General features: G+C 35.8%; 1 protein-coding gene across 2 annotated transcripts in view; it reads right to left on the bottom strand.

Annotated features, from left to right (window-relative positions):
• LOC144962497 (Golgi resident protein GCP60-like) overlaps positions 1 to 7,500 on the bottom strand; it is a 90,238-nt gene that overhangs the window by 82,420 nt on the left and 318 nt on the right. The window lies entirely within an intron of this gene.

Genomic DNA, 7,500 nt, shown 5'->3' on the forward strand with positions numbered 1-7,500 from the left:
AATGTTTTTTGCCATCCGCGTTATGAGTAATTCTCACTAAACTGTATTATCCAGACTATAAAGTTTAAGGTTACTTATAGCTTTGTGTGTCGGTCCGTTATACTTCCAGATGTCAATGTTGTGAGCTTCTTCGCCAAGCGCGTACCATCTATAGGCAGATTATCAGGGTTACATGACGCAGTAGAGTGAGGATGGATGATCTTTATAGATGACCAGCATATATTTAGACTAGAAAATAAGATACCCATCGCTCTGAACCAAAAAAAAAAAAAAAAAAATCAATTACACAAGGTATGTATCCAATCCCCAGGAAGAGTGGTTTTACACTTTCAATGAGATTGGAACCAATGTTGTGACATCACACTTATATTCCCTATTAGGTAATCAAATTCTGTTTATCAGTGTCAAAATATGGTGGTGTAAATAAAATAAAATAAAAATAAAATAAATAAATAAATAAATAAATTCCCTTTACTCATCGCAAAGGGGGAATTTTCCTTTAGGACCTATTCCGAGTGAAGACTGGAATAACCCAGGCGTCAGCCGCAGTGCAGCGTTTCAAACAGAGCTAAGGTTAGGTGACTTGCTCAAGGCCAACAGCGCGACGGGTAATCGAACTCGGCACCTTTCGGGTACGAAGCAAAGACCATACCGCTGATCCTCGCTGTCCGTCTATATGATGTTCACACTCTGTGGGGCCGACTGATTTGGTTTTATGGCATATTCTATAGGCAGTTACCATCTCTCGCAACATGTACTGAAGGAACGATGATGACAATAGCTATTTGCGATGATGAAGACAATGATGATGATGACGATAGTGATGAGGAGGAGAATGACAGCAATCGATGCAGCATCAGTGGCGACAATAATTACGAAAGAATCAAACATCAATTGATTAAATGACTCTCATCCTGTCAAAAACTCTCAAAACTGGGATCTCAAGTAAATTGACAAAAGAGTGGTTGAGATGGATGTAGACATCAGAGAAACTTAAAACACGCATGGAACATCTCACCACAGATCAAGATATACATCAGTGCTCTTAAAACAGGGTTGAAACCAAAAAGTGTAAAGAAATTTCTACTCCCCCCCCCCCCCATTCGCGTCAAACAGAAGATACGGGGAGTATTGATTTCGTTAAAAATACAGGCCAGGTGATTGGAAGCACCAATAACACCTATCAGAATTCTCTTTTGTTTAATCAGCTAAAAGCTCTACTCTAGAAAGACGCGTATTTTGAAATTTGACCAGAAAACTCGTCCTTCAAATATCAATCGATCTAAATGACCCTAACCTTGGTATCAACTCTCAAACCTGGGACTTTGCAGAAGTGCGAAGTTTGAAAAGGTTTTGCCAGGATGAGGGCCATTTAAATCGATCGATATTTGAAGGACGAGTTTTCTGGCCAAATTTTCAAACATGTGTCTAATCCAGCAGAGTGCTTCAGTTAACTGTTATGGTTAAACTAAAACATTCGTATCACGTCTGACGCGAAACGCTTTGTAATGGAATGAAATGGGAGAAGGATAGTCAATCAATCAGCATAAATCAGAACATGGTTAACACATGACCTCGCTCACACTCACAGCACACTGACATAGCACCAAGACTATTAGAAAGGATTATGTATCGTTGGCTTTGGCAAATCTAATTTGTGGAAGTTCTATGTTCCCTACAGTGAGAACAAATTATAGAACACAACTGAGCTTAGGATCTTGACCTCCTTCCTTCCTGCCCCCCCATAAAGAAATTGACACCGTTTCACTTTTAAAAAAAAAAAAAGGGGGGGGGGGAGTAAAGAAATGAAGAAAGCAAGAAAGAAAAGGATGTTTAAAAGAAAAAACACAACAAAACAAAAACAAACAAAAGCATATTCACTTATTTACTAACGCCATTAACTTGATAACTTACATTAATTTTCTCTCTCTCTCTCTCTCTCTCTCTCTCTCTCTCTCTCTCTCTCTCTCTCTCTCCCTCTCATCAATTCATAATTCTCTTCACTCCCTAATTCTCCTGTCTCTCTCTCTCTCTCTCCCTCTCCCCTCTCACACATTCAAATTTCATATATTTCTCTTTCATTCCCTAATTTCTCCCTTGTGTTCTCTCTCTCTCTCTCTCTCTCTCTCTCTCTCTCTCTCTCTCTCTCTCTCGCTCTCAAACAAACTCATCTATCTCTCCAACCCCCCTCCCCTCTCTCCTTGAATAAATACGTGGCAAGGTTCAATAAACATAAACGTGATTAATAAAATTCAAGACTGTCGGTGAAGTGTCTATAACGAGGCGGCAAGTGGGCCGCAAAGATGTGTGTGTGTGTGTGTGTGTGTGTGTGTGTGTGAATAGACATTGTAACAAAGCGGCATTCTAATTAGGAATCCCAACTTGTAAGCAACCCCCCCCCCCCCCCACCAACCATCTCTCCTTCAGCAATTGATAACAATTTAGGGCCTGATGGATGTTCCGTCCACAGACCGGTCTGTGGTTCCGACTGGCCAGTCATATTTACAGAGCTGCCAACCCGTCATGCCAATAAACAGGATTTGACTGAAAAATTCAAGATTTATATGGCGACGTGGCAGAAAGGTACTATCCAAGCTTTGTACCTTAAAGGCACTCCAGTTAAAATCCTCATAGCGCTGTGTGGCTTTGAGCAAACCACCTCAATCTGGTTACGGCGATGCATAAAAGGCGGACGTGGATTATTCCATTCTAATTATAATTGTATTCCCTTGGAATTGATCCTAAAGACAAATTATTCTCTGGAGATGGATAAAGGGATTTTTTTTCTCTCATTGTAATAAAATCAGGAATCTAAACAATCAAGAAATAGAAAAATTAGTTCTTACAATTATTCCTATATCATCAGTCTTGATGTATTATGAAATTTTAAAATTCTTTTTCACGACCACTTATTGTCATTAACAAAATTTTTGGACTCTTAGACTAGACATTTCATGGGTGCACGAAGGTTAGGCCAAAAAAAATCTGACATCCATTACCAATAAATTCAACATGCCTGAAACGTTTTTTGAAATGTGACCTACTGCTTCAAAATAGTATGATGTTGGGATGATTTAAAGGTCGTAAATAAATTAAAATCCATTTAGGAAAAGCCGGAAATCCCAGCATGTCGAAAATCTTGCACCTGTTGCATAGTATTTGTGTAAATATCATTGAATTATCTATGAAAAAAAAACAAAACAAACCTAGGTCTCCCCCCTCAAAAAAAACAAAACAAACAAAAAAAAACCCCAGGATTTTAAAGACAAAAAAAAAGAAAAAAGAAGAGAAAGAACAAATCCCAGGGGGAGATAGGAGTTGGTAGCTCTGAATTGATAACAGTTAAAGCGTGATGGATGTCTCATACGGTCAGACGAGACTAACCCCAATAACCACTACCGAGTCTGATACAAGCACAAACAACCTACACGAAAAAACTGAAATCAAGAGAGCATATAAACAAAAAAAAGTTAACAACAATAAATAAAATGGTTTCCAGAAAAAGAAGACGCGGAAGAAGAAGAAGAAGGAGAAGAAGAAGAAGAAGAAGAAGAAGAAGAAGAAGAAGAAGAAGAAGAAGAAGAAGAAGAAGAAGAAAAAATGAGTAATCCATAAATTGACCTGTAAATTACTAATAATTTACTATTAATCCATTCCTCAACTCGTGCGCACGCATTGACGTGACTATGAATGGATAACAATGATAATTATCTCCAACACTAGAATGAATAGTGACGTTAAGCAGAATTTCTTTATATTGGTTACAGTACCATACTTTGGGATTTTTCTTCTTTACGGTATATGAAAAACTAAGGGTCTGGGATGGGTGAACATTTGGATGGTTTACATTACCAATATTATACGCAGTGAATTCGGTTCTGATTACGATCACTGAACTCCCCACGGGTTGACTTGGGTCTTCTTCTCATGAGATTCACGTGCACTACTCATTAACAATGTCACCCTGGATTCATAATAACACGGAGATTTGTACACTTTGTACACACTTTACATTTCTGATCATAATAATAATAATAATGATAATAATAATAATAATAATAATAATAATAATAATAATAATAATAATAATAATAATAATAATAATAATAATAATAATAATAATAATAATAATAATAAAAATATATACTTTATTAATTTATTCATTAAAAAAAATAGAAATTCGTTTACAGACGTGGCATGAATGAAAATGTATAAACACAAAGTTGAGAATATATGGCGACAATGTATACACGCATATATAATATATGCAAATGCACAAAAATGTAAAAATATACAACCAATAGCAACACTTTATAAATTAATTTGATAAATTGAGATAGGCCATACCTCTGGCATTTAGTCCAAACTTGTGTGTGTATATTTAAAAGATAGTATTGTGTAATTTTTATTTAATATTTAATTTAAATCACAGTTGCCACTTTAAACTTTCTTTCTACGGCTACTAGAACCCAAGTTATGAATTTTCTTCGGGATAAAATTTGTCACTATGGGAAACACTGAGAACAGAGAAAATCGTGTTTAAACTTTTCCATTTTATTTCTTACTGAAATAACATGATTGTCATCAACAGATACCGCATTTATTTTACATTATGAGATAGAAAAGACTCCCAAGGTGAAACGTATTGAAAAATAACACATCATAAAATATTTTTCAATAAAATAAAATTGTTTTTTTTTCTCATAAATTTCAGATACAAACATTCAGATTGTTTCCTAGTTCCGAGCGGAGTTCTCACAAAATAAGAAAAATATTTCTCATTTCTCAAGATATTGGATTGATATTTCATACACATCAAGATGAGCTAATAAGTAACCCTTTTATACTATGTTTGCTCCGACATAAGCATAATTATAATTAAAAGTATGGGAACCAAAAACAAGAACAGGAAGACGAACACTGACTATGGTCAAAGTAACAATGTCGACAGATAATTTGAAATTGTATTTTGTATTGATAATAGAATTTGCATTGAAGAGACAAAAACAGATTATTTCCATTATATTGTGATATAATGAGATGAAAGTCTGGAGCAAGATTGTCCAAATAGAATGAACCGAGCAGACTGAGGTGGGCCATAACTTTATCAGTCGCTATCTTAAATAACTTGTTGTCCTTAGATACGTATATCTTCCAGTGTAATAAATAATGTGTACTAAATGAATATATAAATGAAATGCTGTAAATGATGTAAAAAGATAATATTCAATAATATTATTATAAAGACATTCTGATAGGTAGAGTTGTGAAGAAAGTAGAATTTAGGGATCACAACGTAAACGAGCTGATTAAACCGCCTGTCCAAATTCCTGGAATCTAGACATGCACAGACGCTCTTGTTTGGTTATGCTGTGCTGTGTCTGTGCACAATCGTAGTGTATAAAAAAACTGTGTAAAAATTCTAGACTCCTTGGCCTAGCCTTTGTGGTGAATTTAATGTTTTTATTCCTTGTTCACGAGAATATAATAAATACTAGTGGATGGAAATATAAAAAAATAGTAAAATAAAATAAAATTCCCTTTATTCTATATCCCCAAAACAAAATTTGTCTTAAGGATCTATTCTGAGGAAAAACTGCAAAGTGAGCTAGGGCAAAGTCATTTGTCAAGGCCACAGAGTGCTGCGGAAAGTCATACTTGATACCTTTTGGGTATACAATGACCATATATCTCAAAGCCACACGGCCATCTAAGGCATATATGTTTCTCCAAGAATGTGGGGGTTGTTTAGGGTATGGATTCCATGAAAAAAATTAAATTTATTATTATTATTATTATTCTAAATTGAAAAAAAGGGTGAAAATAGAAAGAATGAAAGCAAGTATTTTAAATTTTAAATAGCTAGATTTGACATCACAATCACACACAAGGGTGAAGAAACTCATGAGCTTCCTTACATGAAAACAGTTAGGTAACAGCAACAACACAGTTGTGTTGAGAACAACTTTAACTAAAACTCGTGAGAACTAGAACACACTTTTCATTTGCCCTTAAAGTTTACTAAGGCAAATAAGCACATTCCCTACTCTACTCCTTGGTCCTCACTTGTCTCAGAATGATAATGATATAAGGAAACTGCATGAAAATAGATTGGTAGCCTATTTTCACCATATGGTGATATTGGTGTGGAATGCTATTTTCACCTCAGTGATACCGTGGTAGGCAATATTCAACCTACGTCAATAATAATGTGGTAGGCTATTTTCACCGTATGATGATATCTTGGTAGGCGATTGTCACTGTACATGCTAATGTCTTGGTGGGGTATTCTAACAGCTATGTTGCAGCACTTCATATAAAATATAGTCGGATAACTCAGAAATCTAAATGTTGAAATTTCTAAGAGGAATCTTTTTTTCAGAATTTTATTTTAGTGCACCTCTTCCCCCCTCCCCCTTCTATTAAATTGCAGTTCACCAACTGTGCTGGTGAAAATTCACCAAAAGGGAAAAGAAAAAAAAAAAACACCAAAAAAAAAAAAAAAAATAAAAAAAATAAAAAGAAGAGGGAAGAGAAAAAAGGCCCCCCAAAAATGTTGAAATGAGGTTGAAATTAAAGAGCAATGTGCGAAAGCTCGCCGTCAGAACCATCAGTGACGATGTTACTACAGCTAAAACATATTTTTCTTCTTTGTTTATGAGTGAATACTGGTGGTAGGGACTCAGTGAACAATTATAATAATAAATAGCGCTGGTGGTAAGGACGGTGGATGATTGCACTGATGGTAAGGACTCGGTGGGAGTAGCACTAGTGGTAGGGACTCAGTGGATAATAGTAATAGTGATTCTGATAGCCTCCTTTACTATTTTCACTGCACACGGTGATAATAGCTTGGTATACTATTTTCACGTTTCACGGAACAGTGAAAATAGTCAGTCCGTAATAACAATGTCACCAACAATCTTCAATGGTTTGTTTTGTAAAAGGCCCCAAGGGTCCATCACTGCAAATTTTCAGTTACAGTCCAATCACAAAAAGGAAAAATCACAGATTACTTTGATGAGCGAGTGCATTCAATGTTCAAAACTGTTTCGAACGTTTCCAAGCATTCAATGTTCGTTATGTTCTGTGGCAGTCATTTATTGTTCATGGGAAAAAGCTGTGTTTATATGTGTCTGTTCTTGTATTGTGATGCATTGTAATTAAGTGTATCTACCTAGCCTACGTGCATAACATACCTATCTGGCATAGTCACTGGCTTTTTCAATTGAGTGTAGTGTAAGTCAGCTGTTTTCTTCAGTTTCAGTTTTTATCCCTGACAAATGACCCCACTCAGCTGCAGTGGTTATAGTTATAGACAGAGTACAGTCAGTACAGACAGAGTACAACAGACAGTGAAGTGGTCAAGACCAGGTGACCAGGATCTTGGCCTTGCTTACTGATTCTTCAATTCTTGTGCTTAAATTATCACTCTGATAATCTTGATTGAATCTCAAACGATGGTAATGGTAGTGAAATCGTGCTTTGACTTATGTCCGG

The sequence above is a fragment of the Berghia stephanieae genome, chromosome 1 (genome assembly GCF_034508935.2).
Source record: "Berghia stephanieae isolate SIO BIC M18660-M18661 chromosome 1, UCSD_Bste_1.3, whole genome shotgun sequence".
Classification (NCBI taxonomy): Eukaryota; Metazoa; Mollusca; class Gastropoda; order Nudibranchia; family Aeolidiidae; genus Berghia; species Berghia stephanieae.